The sequence below is a fragment of the Dermacentor variabilis genome, chromosome 8, assembly GCF_050947875.1.
Source record: "Dermacentor variabilis isolate Ectoservices chromosome 8, ASM5094787v1, whole genome shotgun sequence".
Lineage (NCBI taxonomy): Eukaryota > Metazoa > Arthropoda > Arachnida > Ixodida > Ixodidae > Dermacentor > Dermacentor variabilis.
The window spans coordinates 109495821-109515480 of record NC_134575.1 but is presented as its reverse complement, the minus strand read 5'-3'; the positions used below and the strand labels follow the sequence as shown (position 1 = coordinate 109515480).

General features: G+C 48.9%; 1 long non-coding RNA gene across 1 annotated transcript in view; it reads left to right on the top strand.

Moving 5' to 3' along the window:
• The window catches only part of LOC142591224 (uncharacterized), a 39514-nt gene that overhangs the window by 18868 nt on the left and 986 nt on the right, over positions 1-19660 (top strand). Inside the window, exon 4 of the long non-coding RNA XR_012830397.1 lies at positions 3200-3225. This is a non-coding gene — a long non-coding RNA (uncharacterized LOC142591224). The remainder of the gene's footprint in view (positions 1-3199; positions 3226-19660) is intronic.

The window sequence follows — 19660 nt, the reverse complement described above, 5'->3', positions numbered from 1 at the left end:
GTATTTTATAGTTTGCTCAGAACTTAGTTAACCGCTTGACCACAAACTTCTCGAACACTGTGTTAAAGGTAGAGACGACCATCGCGCGAAGTCTACCGCGGCTGCGACGGGGTGCCACGACCAGCTCTTTCGCAGCTGATGCACCCAACTTCAGGGCAGCGCTCTGGCTTCTTAGCATCTGCCCTGTCACGGCAAGGCTAAAGGTTAGACAGGAAGAGCAAGCGAGTCTCCGTCTCTAGACTGGCCGCGGTGCTGTCTGGCTTCTAGTGCGCTAGCGCAGACGGTTCCTTCCGGCGCTGACGCTATTCACATTTTACAACATAACGACAGACAGAGCGGTAGGACCCGGCCAGAAGACGACGCCGGTCGTATGTACGTAAAACTCCAAGGTGTCCCGCCGTATGGACATCGTGAGGTTGTTCAAGAACGACGGATCGCAGATGACGAGGATGGACAATGAGCAATTCAGGGCTGTCAGGGTTGATTTTGCGGTGGTACAGGATACTGCTGTGCACCACGAACATGCGGCACGTGCCGTCAGTGCTGCCAGATTGCTCTCCGGCGATAATTAACTACTATAAGGATTCGTCACGTTGTGCTTCGGCGCATATGACAGTCGTGTCAGTCAAAGCCATCACGCAGGTCACCGGAACATGTGCAGCAGGATCGGGAGGATCCATCACGGGACGAGGGAGACAGTCTGCGTTCTTGTGCAGACGTCAAGACTTGTAGTTGACTATGAATGAAAATTCGTGGAGCCGCAAAGCCCAACGACCAAGCAGTCCTGTCGGGTCCCGGAGGGAAGACAGCCAGCAGAGGGCGTAGTGTTCTGTAACGACCAAGAACGTGTGGCTCTACAAATATGACCGGAACTTCACGACAACCCAAACTAAAGCCAAGCACTCCTACTCGGTGATAGAGTAATTTTTCTCAGTAGGCGACAGCAGGCGGTTGATGTTGACGATCCCGCACTCGGTACCATTTTGCTGTTGGGCGAGAACAGCGCCGATGCCGTGGCAGCTTGCGTCCATGTGGACTTCGGTCGGTGCAGATGGAACAAAGTGGGCAAGTATGGTGGGAGGGTTAGTCAGAAAACTGATTAGAGCGACGAACGCGGAAGCCTGCTCAGTGCCCCCTGAGTGTGCCTTGTTCTTCTTTAGAAGATCTGTCAAAGGCCTAGCAACGTGGAAGAAGTGTTGACGAAACGGAAAAAGCAAGAATACAGGCCGATGAAGCAGCACACGTCAGAAGCAGAACGTCGCAAAGGCAAACTGCGATCGGCGCGAACTTTTTCCGGATCTGGTTGTACACCGGATGCGTCAACTAGGTGTCCCGACACGGTAAGCTGACGGTGCCCGAATTGACATATCGTGTAGTTCACTTGGAGGCCGGCTTTTCAGTAGACCGCAACAATAACAGCGAGTCGTGTAAGGTAGCTGCCCAACGTGGGAGAAAAAACAATAACGTTGTCAAGATAACAAAGACAGGTGGTGCATTTGTAACCTCGCAGAAGAGAGTCGATCATACGTTCAAATGTCGCCGGAGCAGTGCATAGGCGAAGGACCATGACTGATCACGGCTGTCTTCTCGCGGTTCATTTCAGCAACTGAAATGAGCCGGTAGCCGGATCGAAGATCGATAGACGAGAAGTACTTAGCTCCGTGCAAGTAGTCCATGTCGTCTTCGATGCTTGGCAGCGGGTAGACGACTTTTCGGCCGATCTTGTTGAAAGCCGATAATCGACGCAAGAACGCCGGGTACCATCTTTCATTTTCACAAGGACAACAGGCGAAGCCGAACGGCTGGATGACGGTTTCATGGCCCCTTTGCGGAGAATTTTGTGCCCTTCTGATTCGGTTCAGCATGCAATACACGATAGGGACGCTGACGAAGAGGATTCGTGTCTCCAGTGTTTATGCGGTGGATAACAACAGATATTTGGCCTAATGGATTGTCGCCAAAATCAAAGATGTTACTGTACGATTAAGAAGGAGATGTATGTCCGTGGCCTGTGCAGTGGTGAGGTCAGGTGCAAAGATTTTCGCAATGTCACCCACTCACTCTTCAACCTCGGTGCCATCGGTACCACAGAAAGTTCCGGGATCTTTGTGTTGCACAACCGACAACCGAAGGGAACAGCGACGTAGGTGGCGACGGTGACGTTGGAGGCGGCAACGAAGCTGATCCCTTGTGCTGTCATTCATGGTGAGATGATGATGATACGTGCACTGCGGAGCTCCGTTTCCAGTCGTGGTACCCGGCACTTCCCACCAATATGTTACGTGGATGTTGTGAGTACAGACAGAATGTATTTACAATACACATACAAGCAGGGTGAATGTGGTTATGATGGGTGACCAGCAAGTACACGCAGCAGCCAGCGCCTCGCGATCTTCTTCTTCCTTTGTCTTTTTTCATCCTTCCGGAAGAGTATAGGCATCAGAAGATACAGAAACCCGCGACCCACGATACACAGAATGAAATTTATTCCATATCAGAGGAGTAAACAAATCCAGCGATGGACAGCCGATCCCTCAACTCCACGCATGTGCTCAGCGTGAATAGTACGTTGTTTCGCAGTGCCCGCCTACTGCCGCAACTAACACTGAAACGAGATGTTATGCGGAGGCACAAGTCTCATGTGCGAGTTTTAATGTGAAGCCCCGTGTTTCTCCTAAGTGCGCAAGCACTCAACTTTATCAGCATCGTGAGGTTCGTAGCAGCCCTCACTTTGCAAAAAAACATAATAAAACGTGTTCAAATACTAGATACTGGCGCAATTCATACTGTTGAGCGGATTCTTTCCAATATAGCAGAACATCTTCTACCTATATCACAGCGAGCACTAGAGGGCTGTTTAAGATTTTGCTGAAAAAATTTGAGAGCCCTTTATAGCCTATGAAGGTAAGTTCTCATGGTCAAACGAGGCACCAAATGGACAGATGGAAGTTGCCTAGGTGCACAACGGTGGCACATAGAGAACAGGTAATTGAAGCCACCCATGTGCTTACATGTGCCTGCATCTCGATCTCTTGCTCTCCTATGCTTGAGCAACAAAAATATGCATAAATGAGCATACACCAGTATCTCCCAAATTATCTATTTACCTTGTTGTTAAGCTTGTGCCTTTTTCTTTGTTCTATTGTCTTGTTTTCTATGGTATTACGATACTAATATATGGACTGGAATAACACTAAAGAACCCAGGACGATGGAACCAATGCCCGTAAGTAGCAGATCAGGTGTACTTTTATGCAAATTGCTCTCCTTGCTGCCTAACATTTGCATGGAGTTTTATCGCCATATTCGGAAATATATTATTACGATATCATCGAGTGATGCTGAAGGGACGAGCCGCTGCGAGAACGACGACGAAGTGGGTCTGTGCCTTTGGCGCGAGCGAGTGTGGGACTGGCGACTTGGCTCCAGTGTAGATGACCTGTCCTGTATATAGCCTCTTTAATCTGTGTCTTTCCACACGTAACAATATGTTTGTCGGGCCGCCCAGATACCACAGCGAAGAAACTATTAAACGCATACAGTGCTTCCATGCAGATTACTTTCAATTCAATTCCACAGCAACTTTAGTCGAATAACCAAAACTGGTATGCGACAACGTTTGGATCCTTAGCCAGATGTGTGTTATGGATCCATGCAGCTACACAAAGTAAACGATTCAGACACGGGCACAATCATTTCTTGTTTTGGATCAAACAAACAAGCAAAACAAAAAGAAGTAAAAGAAGGAAATGCAAAAAAAGAAAAACCAATCAACTAAGGTGCAGACCACCGCTGGAGTGAAAAAGCTACGGACTCCGCCGGCTCTGCCGTGTGCCATTCCCCGCATGCCTACGACACATACTTAGTGGAGTATGTCACTAAGTTGTGCAAAAACCGAGTAGACATTTACAATGTACAGGATTTCAAAGCGTTTTCTTTCTTTGAGAGATAGCCGGTATTTTTTATGTCATACCTTTACGTAAGCTGGTGCACCAGAATGCGCAAAATAACCGAGTGGTAAAGACCACACGGTGGTACACTATGCACCAGTGTTACCCTTGGTACGGTGGACTGCTGCATGGTAGTAACAGGAGCATCGAGGCCTGTAAGGTACAGCGTAATTGAAACCGTAAATTTACAACCCGGAGTCTTAAAAGAAGGTGAGCAACAGAATGGTAAATTGTATGCAAAATTAGGAACGATAAAAATACGGGGATTCAGAAAAGCAGAAAAACAAAAATCAGTAGGAAAAACTTGTATAATGACGCAAAGAGCTGTGTCTTGCTGTTTGAGGCCCGGGCGAGATGCTTGAGAAAAAACATATCGAAACGAATATGCGCCACAGCATGACGCACCTGCGTGCAGCAAGAGCAGCCCCGAAAGGACTCCACACATCGAAATTGAATGCAAAGATATTCCCCCATCATGACGCGTAGGGAATGTTCGTCTTGTAGTGCTCTTGGAATTCAAAGAAGATAGGAGGAATAACTGGTTAGCAGTCGATAAGTAGGATACTCATCTTAGGACCGGTAGTGACCGCGGATGCGGATCATGAGACTGAAATAATCAGAAGAATAAGAGTGGGTTGGGGTGCGTTTGGCAGGCATTCCCAGATCATGAACAGCAGGATGCCATTATCCCTCAAGAGAAAATTGTATAACAGCTGTGTCTTACCGGTACTCACGTACGAGGTAGAAACCTGGAAGCTTACAAAAAGGGTTCTACTTAAATTGAGGACGACGCAACGAGCTATGGAAAGAAGAATGAAGGGTGTAACGTTAAGGGATAAGAAAAGAGCAGATTGGGTGAGGGAACAAGCGGGAGGTAATGAAATCTTAGTTGAAATCAAGAAAAAGAAATGGTCATGGGCAGGACATGTAATGAGGAGGTAAGATAAGCGATCGTCATTAAGGGTTACGGACTGGATTTCAAGGGAAGGGAAGCGTAGCAGGGGGCGGCAGAAAGTTAGGGGGGCGGATGAGATTAAGAAGTTTGCAGGGATATGGCCACAATTAGTACATGACAGGGGTAGTTGCAGGAGGAGGAACTAAACTTTATTGCTCTAGAAAGGGTAATTCTAGAATAGGTTGATGACGATATCCTGCTTGCATGGTTGGCGCCCCTATTTCAGGGCACCACTGAGCGTGGCTGCTCATCGGGCATGATCCACCAGCCTCCGTTGGAGGCTAGGGTTGGAGCTGGAGAGCACGCTCTCCCACTGCTCCGCACTCAGATTTTCTATTTTGTGGAATGCCTTATTCCCATTGCACACCCATGTGATGTGATAAATTGCGGGTATTGCGTCACACCTTGGGCATGTGTCACTGTATTGACTTGGAAACATTTTGCTTAGTATATGTAAATTTGGAAAAGTGCCTGTCTGCAGCTTTTGCCAGTAAACTGCCTGTAGTTGAGTGAGTGTATTGTGGGTCAGGGGATATCTGATCCGCGTCCCTCCATGGTAATTTAGTATGTCACAGTGCGTTGAGATCACTGTCATGAAATCCTCAGCATCTCTGTTTAGGTCAGCTCGGTTTTTATGCTCATGAGCTATCCTATCAACCCTTTGGTTGCCCTCTCTTTCAGTGTACCCAGGTACCCAAAAGATGGCATATCTAAAGCGTTTATTCTGTCGGCCAGCGCGGAGGAAGATTTGTAGCGCTTTTTGACCGATTCTGCCGTTAATGTAGTTTCGGAATGCTTCCTTGGAGTCTGATAGAATTATAAGGGATATATTTGTGCGGTAACCCTCCACAGCTGCTAGAGCAACCGCCATTTCCTCTACCTCGGGTACCGTACAATCCCCTGCCGACGCGTAAATGATTTCCCTATAGACCGAGTCCATTACTGCCGCGACGACTCTTTGTTCTGTTTCCCTTCCTTCTCGAGGATATGCCACGGCGTCCGTGTGTACCGTGTTCGCCTTGGTTGCTAGGTATTTTTCTACATATTTGGCCCTAGCGTTCCACCTGGCAGCGTTTAAATTCGGGTCCATGTTTCTGGGCAAGGACCCTACCTTGATGGTGGTGCGATACTCATCCGGAAGGCTTGCCGTTCTTTGTTCTTCCCCTTCAATTTCTTTGTGCCCCAGATTTTTTAGGAACTTTCTGCCTGTGGTAGTCTGCTGGAGCCTATGTAGCTGCGACCGTAATTGTGCTTCTTTGAGCACCTCGAACGTGTTGTGGAGTCCGAGAGCCAGCAACTTCTCTGTCGAGGTGTTGGCCGGCAGGTGAAACGCTGTTTTGTATGTTTTCCTTATGATGGCGTCGGCCTGGTCCCGTTCGCCTTTGTTTGTGTTGTAATATGGGAGGGCGTAAGTGATCTGGCTGACTGTGAGGCTCTTAACTAACTTGACTGTATCTTCCTCCTTCGTGCCGCTTCTTTTTTGCGAGACGCGGGTGATCATACGCGCCACCTGTGGCGTCGCTTGCTTGAGTAGGTTTATGGTGTGTCTGCAGTGCTGATTGCTCTGCACCCAAATTCCCAGAATCCTGACGGCTTCTTTTTCTGGTATCTTCTGTCCTTCTAGGGTGACGCTTATTTGTTCTTCCGAGCGTTTTCCTCTTCTGACTCTCAGGAGCTCGGACTTCTCCGTCAAGCAGGCGAGACCTCTTTCCCTAACGCATTCTTCCGCGCACGTTGCTGCGGCTTGTAGACGTTCTTGTTTTTGGTTGAGCGAACCTTGGTTAGTCCAGACGGTGATATCGTTGGCATAAATGGCGTGATGTGTGCCGTCTATCTCTTGCAGATTCCGGGCTATCCCAATCATTGCAATGTTGAAAAGGATCGGTGAGATCACGGATCCCTGCGGGGTTCCTTTGTTTGGCGTGTTGAACTTGTGTGTTCGCAGGTCTTCTAACCCCACCGTGGCTGTTCTGTTTGATAGGAACGCTGTCACGTGGCCGTGGATTCTTCGTCCGCTGTTGAGATCGTCCAGTCGCTTGAGGATGGCCGCGTGGCTGACGTTGTCGAAGGCTCCTTTGACATCGAGTGCCATTATTATGTTTTCTCTGTTGTAGGTGATGTTGCCTAGAACTCCATCTTTAGTTTGTAGTAGGACGTCTTGCGTTGATAATTTGGTGCGAAAGCCGAATTTACTGTGCGGATAAAGATCTTCGTCTTCCATATATTGTTGTAGCCTCCTTGTCACGATTCGCTCGTACAACTTGCCAAGGCACGAAGTGAGTGATATCGGCCGTAGGTTTTCTACTAGTAGCTTTTTCCGTGGCTTGGATATCATAACTACCTCCGCATGGTTCCATTCCTCTGGCAGTGTCCCCGCTTCCCAATGTGTGTTGAGGAAGTTCATTAGCTGTGTCAGCGCCTCATCACTTAGGTTGCGGATTAGTGCGTTCCTAATCTTGGCTGCGCCTGCTCTACGTACCGGGTCGATACGTTAACTGTTGCGAAAACTTCCTCCGTGGTGATGGGTCTGTCTAGGTCGGGGTTTTCTTTGCCTCGGTATCTCTCCGTCTCGGCTTCGGGTTCTTGCCCGTAGCACTTTACACGAATTTTTTCCAGTAGCTCTTCTTCTGTCCCATCAAAGTGGTGTACTAGTCTTTGGATGGCCTTGTTACTTCCTGACTTGGTCTAGGGTCCATTAGAGCCTTGAGGATATGCCAGGTCTTTGAGGTGCTGAGGGTTCTATTCAGCGAGTCGCTAAACTTTTGCCAACTTTGTCGTGAGTTGGGCTGCGCATTCCCCGGCCTCCTCGGAAACCTCTGCTATCTTTTTCTTTAACTTCTTATTCAGTCGTTGTTTCTTCCAGCTTTTCGTTAGTCTACGCATTTTCTGCCATAGCCGGAGGAATCGGGAGTCCCCCTCCGGTGTTTGCTCTGACATTTCCACCTCCTTGGCATATTGTTGTTGTATTTCCTTAAGCTGTTTGCACCATTCCTCTATGGAGGTTATCCCCCCCTCCATGTGCTTGCATTATTTGCCAATAGCGTTCCTGTCCTTTATTCTTGCTGCTCCTTTCTTGTGCTTGATGTTCTCTACTGACATTACGTTCTTATAATGTAATGGTCGCTACCCAGATTCTCCAGCACGCTCTCCCACGTGACTTGATTAGCTCCCCTGACATTTGTCAGGTCTGGGCATATGTCGGGACTAACGTTCTTGCCTAGGCGCGTTCGTTGGTTTGCGTCCGTTAAGAGGGTGCAGCTTGTGATTTCTGCTGCGTCGCTGACTTGCGTTCCCATCTTTATGTCTTGTTCATATCTTCAGCTCTGTCCCCTGGCATTAAAGTCGCCCATTATAAGCAGGGTGTTAGATTTCACTAGCTTGCTGGCTCTTATGAAAAGTTTCTGAAGAGCCCCGTCATTCTATCTGGACTGTATAAGTTTAGGATAAAAGTGCTTTTTTCTTTTCTCTTTTTCTTTGGAATTATCTCTGTAACGATGTGTTCTATCCGCATGTCCGGAATTTTATCGTGTGCTATGGCGACTAGTTTTTTAGTAATTAAGGTGGCCGTGCGACCTTTCTTTTTGGCAAACGTATCCCTTGAGTGTCGCCACGGTGTTTGTATCCTGCAGCGCGATTATGTCAGGAGGACTTAACTGTGAATTTATGAATTGCTGCAGTGGGCCTTGCTTCTTGCAGTAGCCTCTGCAGTTCGACTGCTATATATCTATTGTGTTTTGTCTAGCCATGTTGGTTTATCGTTCGTTGTTGTTATAGTTTGGTTTTCGGTGCCTAATCTTTTTTCGTGATAGAGTTTATCTCTAACCTCATTTGTTATCGTTTGCGTATTTTCATATTGATGTAGTTGCGAAAACTTTCATCTTGCATTGCGATCTCTTGTTGCATTAAATTCATTTGTTCCTGCACTTTTTGCATAAAGGATTGCATTTGCATTTCTACGGTTCCCTTTTCCGGCTGCTGTGGCTGTTGCTCCATAGCTGCTCTCCTGCTCCGCTCTCCTTCCGAGCTCAGCCACCTGCGATGACGCCTACCGCTGCGGCTGCGCCCTCCGCTTTTCTGCGGGGCTCGCCCTCGCAGCCCGTCGATGTTCTTGAGGCGCATCCGGCAGTCCCTGGTTACGGCGGCGTGTTCGCCTCCACATACCAGGCACTTTGGTTGGCACTGATGTCCTTCAACTGGGTTGTTTGCTCCACACTACCTGCAGGTTCTCGCTCCCGGCGTTGGGCAGACATCCTAGCGGTGTCCTTCCGTGCCACATACGTAGCAGAACTGCCTGGTTTGTCTGTAGGGGTATGTCTTGAATTATACTGCGCTGAAGATGCCCCACTTGGGAATGATGGGGCCGTCGAAGGTGATTAGCACTGTCTCCGACTTGCCCAGCATCTTTGCTACCAGGATCTCCACCCCTTGAGTGCGTAGTCGCAGCTTGGATTCCAGTATTTCAGATGGTTGTCCTACCGGTAGCCGGTGGATTACCGCCCGCTTTACGTCCCCAGGCATGGCCACGTAAGCGTTTACTTCGTAATTGATTCAGTTGTGTGGGAGGTACTTGATCTTCCTGATGACGTCCGCAACTTCTTCCTTGGAAGCGATTCCGATGACGATGTCGGAGCATGGTCGGAGCCTGACCAGAAAGTCTTCTTCCTAGAATTTCCTCCGGCAGGCCTCTATGATGGCTTGCATTGCTTAATATGGTTTCACGTCCTCGATTTTCAGCCTCCCGCCCCACCCCTCTGGGCCGGATGATGATCTTCGCGTCGTCCGTCGGTAGCGGTGGCAGCCTCTGCCTCGGCTGCCGCGGCGATCCCACCTCTTGTTGTTGCGGCGGCGCTCCCGTCGTGCCGTCTTGCGTCATGCGGACGCCAGCTGTGGCTGCCGGTGCCATCTCGCTATTGTTCTCCGTAGCTTGGGATCCTTTCGTCTTCAATATTGCGTCGCTCTACGTAGCGTGCTTGAGATTCTTTTTCTGGCGCCTGGAATGGTATATTTGCCACTTTTTATCCTCGTGTTGCGGCCGTCTCGCCTCGCCCGTGGCGTCCTGCTACATGAGGTGCTCTTCTGCGGTTCCGGTGCCCGCTTCCTCCATGCTCGAGTGCGTGGCGGCGGGCGCCTCCTCCATATCTTGGAACTCTGCCTTGTTTTGGGCTGGCCCGGCTCTAAGATTCCTTGTCAGAAGGTTGGTAGCGCCCCGGGGATCCATTTCGATTGATGCCTTGTCGTTCCGACCGACTTGGCGCCCACCCGGGTGTCGTGTGTGGCTAAGCCCAACGCGAGGCTTAGCTCTTCAGCCACGTCGTAGTTTAAGAAGTATGGGAGAGGCCTTTGCCCTGCAGCGGCGTAACCAGGCTGCTGCTGCTGCTGCTGCTTATGATGATGATGAAGTAGGATACGTTTAGCGTGTTGGTAGGAAAAAAAGAGGGAAATATATAATATGTAACGATGCAAACTAAATAGCGGTTTTAGATACACAGATAAGTTTCCAAAATTATATGACATTATATGTTAGAAAAAAACTATTTAGATCAAGCATGCAAGGTATCTGTATACACTACGGTTCATAGGGGATGCCAATAAAGCTCATAATCGGTCTCACGTCCATTTCTCGAGAGAGCAAGCATTGGGAGACCCAGTCCCCGATATGCTGCCTGCCCTGGGTCCCAGCGCCAGTAACTAGAAGTGCTTCTAGAAGCTGCATGGTGTTCCAAAATAATCTTTGAGGAATTGGCTCTCAAATCAGCAATTGGATCCCGCGTACGGGAAAGGCATGGTGGGAAAGAAGGCACCACATATTACATTTGGTGCAACATACAGTCAAATATAACCACCTCCGAACATTAATGGTTTTCTGGATAGCAGTTCAGGTAGATTATTCGTAATTTTATTGTGACCCCAAATAAATCAACGCTAAAGGAGAATTTTCGCCGTTGTCATCATCTTTTCCAAATATAGATAAGTATATCTCATTTTAAATAAATAAACATATACGAAGTCCAAAGACGAGAGGATTCCAACAAATGAGCTATATTATATAAGCACGATGCGCTAACCACTGACAAGAAACATGCGCACGTGCAAGAGCAGTTACGTAGCCGCGTTTAAATGAATGCGAACGTTGGCGCCTCTTATCACATCACATTAACTTTCGAGCGCTTCGCATTCATTTGGACGGGGATAATGCGCTAGGAAAGCGCCTAAGCTGATGCACCAGGCATTGCTGGATTGATATGCGTAAGTAAAATCCCGGAGTGCATGTAAACGCAATGAGATGGCATTAGTAATTATGGCAAGGTAATTAGGTGCACATCTGCTGCGCCCGATAATCGGCGGGAGAGCAAGATAGCTGCGGAAATGGCGACCCCGATGGCGACGCCAGAAACGCTGCTTTGCCTTTGATGTGAGACACCATGCGCCGCTACCATCGCACCCGAGGTGACGCAGTGCATGTACATGCTGGCGCATTGCATCCCTCGTAATGTGCCAGGAAATGTGATGCTCTACTGTCGAATTCTATCGCATTCACGCGAAGGCGGCTAATGTGTTCTGTACCTGTACACCTATAAACCATTCAAGAAGAGCTACTTAAAAGAAATTCCATGTTAACATGAACACCATGTAATATTAGGAAGGACAAGAATTGATTGAAAACCAGAAGAAAGGCCAAAATGCCACTTAAACAGCACATTCGATCCGGTTTCATAGAAAATTGCTGCACTGCGGAGCTAATAATTCTGAGGCTCAATGCCAGAGTAGACGTTCGAAATGAAAGAGACCAAGCTCATCGCTAGCCATTCATTGCCTCACCTTCCAGGCGAAACGGCCAGTTTTTATGCGTCTTCTTCTATTTCAAATTCAAAAAATGTAACATGTTGCATTTTTCTCGGTTATATATTGTCCCCACTAACGGGCAACAATCAAGGTTGCCACCATGAATTTGTTTATTACTGCCCGTTAAGGTATTGGGCGGCTACATTATCTTTTTAAGAATTCTGTAGTAGCCGGGATAGAAGTAAGACATTCTAGGGGCACTCAGTTATACCAACGTGGATGAATGCGAAAGCATTGCAACCAATGCACCATGCTTAGACACTACGTCGAGACATAAAGTCGTGGGTTCGACTCCCACCAAAATTCGGGGGTCCAACTCCCAAGAAAAGTCAGGGGTTCAATTCCAGAAGTAATTCTACACTAATTCACTGTACTTTAACTTCACCTTAATTAACACCGAATGTCGTTGGTTCGTGTGCCTTAACTATGATTTATTAAATCTCATCTTAAAGCCAAAGGTCGTGGATTCAACTCCCAGCAGATGTCTTAATTACCTGTGCATTAATTAACATAATCTGAAAGCGCAAAGTAATCGGTTCACATTCCTAAATCAATATATCCTAATTAACTGTGTCCTAATTACACTCGCATTAGCTCACATAGCAGATCAAAGCTAGGTAGCCTTAATTAAGACCAAAGGCCGTGGGTTCCAATTCCACCAGTGCTCTAAGGTTCGTAGCCTTCTTGGGCCATTGTTTGGTCACTCCGACAACACTGACTTTTCAGCCTCATGAGCCATTTCATCATTTCCCATTACAAAGTGACATCGTAGGAGATGAGCTTCTCTTCTCCAACAGATGCTCTCGCTCGCTCTTTCTCTCTCCTGAGAAACAAGAATTATAATTTATTCATGACCCCGTCCTCGCAATCACCGTGTGCTTTTATTTGTCCGGCTTGTTCTCTTGCTCCGCAAAGCGTGCCAGCAAGTTGTTCTGGGCGCTCTGCATTTTATGCGTACGCAGAATTTCTTGCACTTCTGATGACCTTTGGTGCCCCGAAGGAGTAGTTCGTGCGACGCGGGAGCGCCGTCGCAACTGACGTCTCTCTCTGTCGCTTAACCGGTGGCTTCTTCGATGAGCACACTGGTTCGCATGCATTTTCCGTTGCTTTTGAGGGGACAATCAGTGTAGTACATCGCAGACATGAACGTTGTACATCGCAGACATGACCGTCAGCGTGTGAACCATGCACGATGGTTTTCTCTTTGCGTTGCCCAAACCTGAAACTAATTAGGGAGGGATGATGATCACTAGACCAGAGCTTAATTTATGGTGGGTTTCGAGACAATGGTGTGATTTCTAGGCAGTACCGTACGCAAGTACCAAGCTAACAAACAGTTACTGTAAGAACTGGAAATTCCATTCCGTAGAGTTGGCCCGAATGAGTGATGTTGCATCGCAGACAGGCGCACCTACCAAGCTGTCGCGCGACTGAACTTCTCACGACCTGCTGTAGCACAGTTTACTGCCAACAGCGTTTTCTATGGAGATTGCAATTTTCTCAATATTGGTGGACGTCATACACACAAATGGTCTTCAGTCTACGTGGACAGGTCGATATCAGCAATCCCAATATGGCTACACAGCGAGTACGAAAACATGCTGCGAGCCACGTTCTTGGGGAAATGATCTGGGATATAGTTTTTGCAAAGAAATGCGCACAACTATAGCATGTGCTTTTTCAATCAGCCTTGAACGGATGAAATGTAATACGCGCCAACTCCATCAGCTGCTATCTGCCATGAGAACTAATAAGACCAAGTACAATGATAACTCTTTAGCATTAGTGAAGTATCCCAATAACGCCGTCAATAGCTTCCCTTGTTAGACTTGGTGTGGTGAAATTGCAGTGACCGCAGCAACAATTCCGGATAGCTGGGGCGGGCATATTCTTAACTCAATTTTCACCATTCATGTACTAAAGCGTCTCGCAGCCTCCCCGTCCGTAAACGTCTCCTAATCCATCGATAATATTATTATGGGTACTATCGAGTGTTGGCGTCTCGAATAAGAAGCATTTTATCTTGACTGCAGATGTCAGGACAGTGATGCGTTGCCCTTGCTCTGTAGGGCGCAGCTAGCGATGGTGGTCCATAGAGGCTGCGCCGCTTGTTTAAAGCAGTACCATTTCTGGTTCCCACGACTTCAAGCTATAAGGTACGCAATGTTTAGTGCGCTCAAATTCAGACAACAGATCTCGTATTTAGAAAATGTTTTAGCCCAACGTGCAACGAAGATCATTATTGACTGGACTACAAGCTCAGCATGACATGAATATGCAAAACACGCACAAACGACTGAGCAAATCTTTACATACGTTCATACGAGCTTCAGTGACAGTTAGCGGATCCAGCGCAGTGAGCAGCCGAGCAGCCGAGCAATCCCAGCCAAACCACAGCGCGGGCCAAAGCAGCCACAAAAACCCTTTTGTCTTTATCTTCTTCACTTCAGGAGCCATGCGGCTGCGGTAACGTTTGTGCGATCTTGGTTATTACAATGAGCCCACGATAGAAGAGTAGCCATTCTGGCGACTCACGGTGACGATACGACAGGGGGGTCATAATAGGGTATAAGCCGGTTGACGTGCCCTGTCTCACGGCCGCGACACCACAGGTCATCAGATAGAGCAAGAGGTTCGACCACATAGTTCAGAGCACATGTACAGGTGACGATCCGATGGGTCCGTGGTATTGAGCCAGCAGCTTAGACGAAAGAACGGGAAGGTGAGGCGGAATCCACAACCAAACGAGAGAACCGACACGGAAAGTGGTAGTGCTCAGGCCGTTGTCATGCCCATTCCGTTGGTGAATTTGAGCCTGCGTCATGTAGGAGCGGGCAAGTTGGTGGCATTCTTCAGCGTACTTGGCTGCTTCTGATGTAGGCCTAAATTCGGAGGCGTCGGGTTGGTATGGCAATACTGTATTGTGTGTGCACAAGAGTTCTCGTCCATAGAACCAAAAGAACGGCGAAAAACCTGTGGTCGCTTGAGTCACGGGATTGTAAGCGTAGGTTACAAAGGGGAGAACCTTGTCCCATTTGGAGTAGTCCAACGCGACATGTTTAGTGAGCATGTAGCCAAGAGTGAGGTTGAAGCGCTCAGGTAATTCATTGGTCTCATGACGCTAAGCACTCGGCAAGCAAAGCTTCTACCATTTGGGAAAGAAAGGCACGCGCTCTGTCGCTAAGGAGTCTACGAGGAGCGTCATGTCGAAGGACGAAATTGTGCAAGATGAAGAAAGCAACCTCGCGTGCTGTAGCGGTAACAAGGGCGGCTTTCTCAGCATATCGGGTGAGATGGTCAACACCAACGATTATCCACCGGTTTCCAGACGTAGTTCTCGGGAGTGGGTGTACAGGTCGATGCCATTGCGATCGAAAGGCCGCGCAGGTCAAGGCAGGGACTGAAGAGCACCGGTCGAGCGTTGCGGATCTTGCGTTGATCTTGCGCATGGATCTTGCGTTGTTGGCAGGCTTCGCGAGCACGGATATATTTCAAAACAAAGCTGTACATACCGCACCAGTGTAAACGTTGGCGTAACCTTACGTGAGTTCTAGCACGCTTGCGTGGTGGGTACTCTGTGGGTCGGCATGAAAAGCAGCGCAGATGTTGGAGCACATGTGACGTAGTATTACGAGAAGCCACTTGCGAGCCTCCGGTATATAGTTTTGGCGATAGAGCCGGTTGTCTCGAGAGGTAAAATCAGAGACTTCACGGCGTAATGGCGCTATAATCTCACGAAAGGTCGAGCAGGCTAAGAATCAAGGGGTCCTTTTGTTGCTCCGAATTCATGCACTCGAGGTTGACTGTGCCGAGAGAGACGCTGTATCATATGGTAGAGGAGAGCAAGAAAGGGCATCCACGTCGAAGTGCTTGTGGCCAGACCTGTACACCACGTGGCTATCATACTCTTGTAGCCGCAGGGCCCAGTTGCTCAGGCGGCCCGACGGGTCTTTCAATGTAGACAATCAGCAAAGATGGTGTGATCCGTGACGACGTAAAAAGGCCGCTTATAAAGGAAGGGTCGGAACTTCCCAAGAGCCCAGACTAAGCCAGGCACTCTTCCTCGGTGTTTGAATAGTTGATTTCGGCCTTTGCGAGGGTTCGGTGCGCGTATGCGACAAGATACTCATTATAGCCAGGCTTGCGTTGCGCAAACACCGCGCCAAAGCTAACGCCGCTTCCATCTCTGTGTAACTCCATAGGTGCCCTTGGATCGCGGTGCCGCAGTATCGGAGGAGTTGTGAGCAGCTGGCAGAGTGTCTGAAATACGTTTTCACATTAAGGAGACCAGTTAGTCATATCGGTACCAAACGGGAGAAGGCGCGTCAAAGGAGCGGTAACGGTCGCAAGATTGCGCAGAAATCGATGAAAATAGAAGCAAATGTCAATGAAGCTCCCGAAGTTCTTAGGCGACGTCGGTTTAAGGAGTTCGTCGAACGCTCAAAATTTCGCAAGATCGGGGAGGACGCGTCAAAGCCTCGTGGAGACAAGATACGGGACAGTCGAGTCAGAATCCTGGTGGGCATCAGGCATGTTTCGATCAATGATGACGTCCGGACGCGGCAGCGACAAAAGTGCACCACATACCCCGCAAGAACGCAGGAGAAGCATATAGGCCGATTGTCCCGCGTGCGCCATGGATCTTGCGGCCGGAAGAACTGAGGGGCATTTGAGGCACAGGGAGAAGTGCTACGCATGGTGGTGGTGTCGGGCAGGGAAAGTTCATTGGTCTAAGACATGACACGACTTCAGCGTACGTGAGTGGTGCGGCAACCGGAGCACGCTGGTAGCCTGGCGGAATAGCCTCTGCAATCTGCTCGCGGATGGCCTGCTGCACGGCCGAGGACAAATGTTGGACAGGCTCCTGGGAGAGAGGGAACAACGGGAGCTGACGGACCAGGTCTTCACGAATGAAGACTTTGGTTTGAGGTAGCAGAGACCCGTCATCAGCCTGTCCGGGAGCAGTCACCAAACAGGAAAAGGATTTCATGTGAGAAACAGTTTGGCGAGCGAGAGCTCGTTGCCGGCGTAATTAATCGAAGATGAGGCAGTAGGTGAATACGCCTGCAACAGTAGTAGGATTCTTAGCCAGGAGCATTTGAAAAGCGTTGTCTTCAGTGCCGTTGAGGATTGGTTTAATCTTCTCTTCCTCAGTCAACGAGAGGCTTACTCGGTTGCAGAGATCGATCATGTCCTCGATATAACTAGTGAGATTCCCGCCAGGCTGTTGTGCTTGTTGGCGGAGGCGTTGTTCGGCGTGAAGCTTTCGCACGGCCGCACGACCAAATACTTCCACGAAAGCAGTCTTAAAGTCATTCCATGTCGCAATGGTGGCCTCATTGTTTCGGAACCGGAGGTTTCCTACATCCGCAAGATAAAAAATAATGCTGGTGAGCTTTTTGAGTCGTCTGATTTCTTTTGGTTGCTCACCCGTTCATACGACGAAAGCCAGTCCTCGACGTCAGTATCAGCGATGCCACTGAATACAGCTGGGTCTCATTGGCGAAAGGCACCGCAGGTTACTGATCCAGGTGACGTGGGTCGCTCATCGGCATCGTCTGGTATGGTCTCGGTGGTAGCGGTGGGCAGAGTGCGGCTCCAGAGTTCCAGGGCGATGCGTTAAGATACCCAGCACCTCCACCAAATGGTACGAGGTTTATTGATGGTTTACGGGTCAAACGCAGAGAGCAGCCGAGCAGTCCCAACCAAACGACAGCGGGAGCCAAAGCAGCGACACCGATCCTTTGGTCTTTATCTTCCCCACTTCAGGAGCCATGCGGCCGCAGTAATGTTTGTGCGAGCTTCGTCGTTACTACTTGCACATTTCACTGGATAATTAGGCACGACGTCCAGTAAGTGTGCAGAATGTGCGGTCTGGATACGAAAGCTCTCCCCGGTGCTGTGGGTAACACAACCTGCTAAAGGCACCGGCGGTGGCCGGATATTCTATTCACGATCACTGTTCAGAGCTTGGCTGACGTAGTCTGAGATGCCAGCCTGACCTTGGTTGGACTCACTAATAACGCCCGCCAAAAGGGGCCATGAAAAAGGAATGATGAAGCATCTGTGTCTATGTGGCAACCTTCTGCGAACAAAGTCCCCACAGCTCTGATGGGGAGTAGCAGTCGAAAACATTTCTTGTAGAAAATAGGACGAGAGGTCTTCAGTCTGGTCGGGGTCCCTATTCCAGGGCACCGTTGGCTCGAGATTTAGGGCTTATCCGACGGTCGCTCTCCGCGATATCACTTTCAGCACGCGCTTTTCCACTGGTCAAGCAAAACTGGATGAGCTGATTCTGGTTGACCATGAAATCATTGCGACTGCGTTAGTATGGCCGAAAGTGATCGTCCGAGATTACGTCGCATAGTGGATAATCTAGCGCTACGTAAACCACTTTCACCGTTTGGTCGCCGAATGCCTGACGTCATTGTTGAATTCTCTCAAACATTGCTTTAGAGCCGTAGCATTCTTCAGCTACTTTGCCTATTATCTTTGGCTGACCCTTTCTTTTCTGTGTAGGTATACATGCTGACATGATCTATGTAAGAAGAGAGAAAGGACTCGTTGTGCAGGCGCAGACACGGACATGGAAACAACCGAACGCTTGATTTGAGAGCGCTCCTCATGACATCGCTTGGATAAGAGAGGAGGAATGAAAGGAATTCACATGCCAAATATAATCTGTTCACATGACGTCATCGCGAAGATTCGCACAGGGCATGAACACAATGCTTTCGCTGGATAGCATTTTAAAAACTGTCATGACGTCAGATTCGTCATTTGCACTGATTTGCATGAAGCGTGAACATTACGTGCGCTTGGTTTACTTTGAAAACTTCCCTGACGTCATCGCTAAAACACCTACACAGTATGTACAGCCTACTTACACCGAATCGCGCTTCTAAAGCTCACGCGATTTGGCGTGCGACAATGACGTCATTAACAAGCACATTGTGCGCGTGCGCAAAATTGTGTCTCATATACACCGACAACCCCGTATCTCGCAGTAAACATGCATTGCGTTGGAGCTTAGTGCACGCGCAAATGTGGGTAGGAGATCAACTGTGGACAATGGGATGTTATGGAGGTAGGCTGCAGGGTCACAGAAAAATATTCCTCAGTTTGAGAATCATCTCTGCTGGCTTTTCATCTATCTTTTTTTATGCGAAAGCATCAAATGGCCCGTTGAGCGAAAATGGCGGCGTCTGTAGCAGTGAAACGGCACCTGAATTCCTACTGACTGCGACGCCGCAACACGTATGCGGCTCTACGAAGCAGAGCGGGCGACAGGGCGACGACAGAGCGGGCGACAGCGGATGACAGAGCGGCGACTGCGTTAGCCCGTCCGATGTTGCGTGAGGAGAGAGGGCGTCGCGACGACCACGCGTCATGAGGGCGACTCGATGGAGTAGATAAGGAAATGGAACGCCTCAGGGCGAGAGGGGGTTATCTTGGCCAAGGCGGTCGCGTGACGCACGCGGGCGGGCACGCTATGTCGCTCTTGGAAGCCGCCGCGCGTTGCGCTTATCTGCTGCGCTCGCATGCCAGCCTTGTTGGCCACTGCTGCTTCGGTGCATGTGGTGTCCATGGTTTCTCCGCAATATCGCCCAAAATGCAGCCAACACGCTAAGTTAGAAATTGTACAAAAAATAATCCAGGAAAAATATATCTAAAACCTAATAACATACCCCGCAGTGAAACTCGAAAACATTTCTCGCAAGTCAAAACTAGTTTAAACACCGCTCAGCGGGGTTCAGACAGTAGCGCTTTTGCTTCAGAAATTCATACGAAGTGCTTAGGCGTCCTCGGATTTTTTTGGCACTGAAGCTTGCTGATTGCCTCAGTTCTTCGTTCCTTCTTTTCACATGCAACGCCGGGTCGCAGCCGTATATTGTCTTCCTTTATGAGAGGTT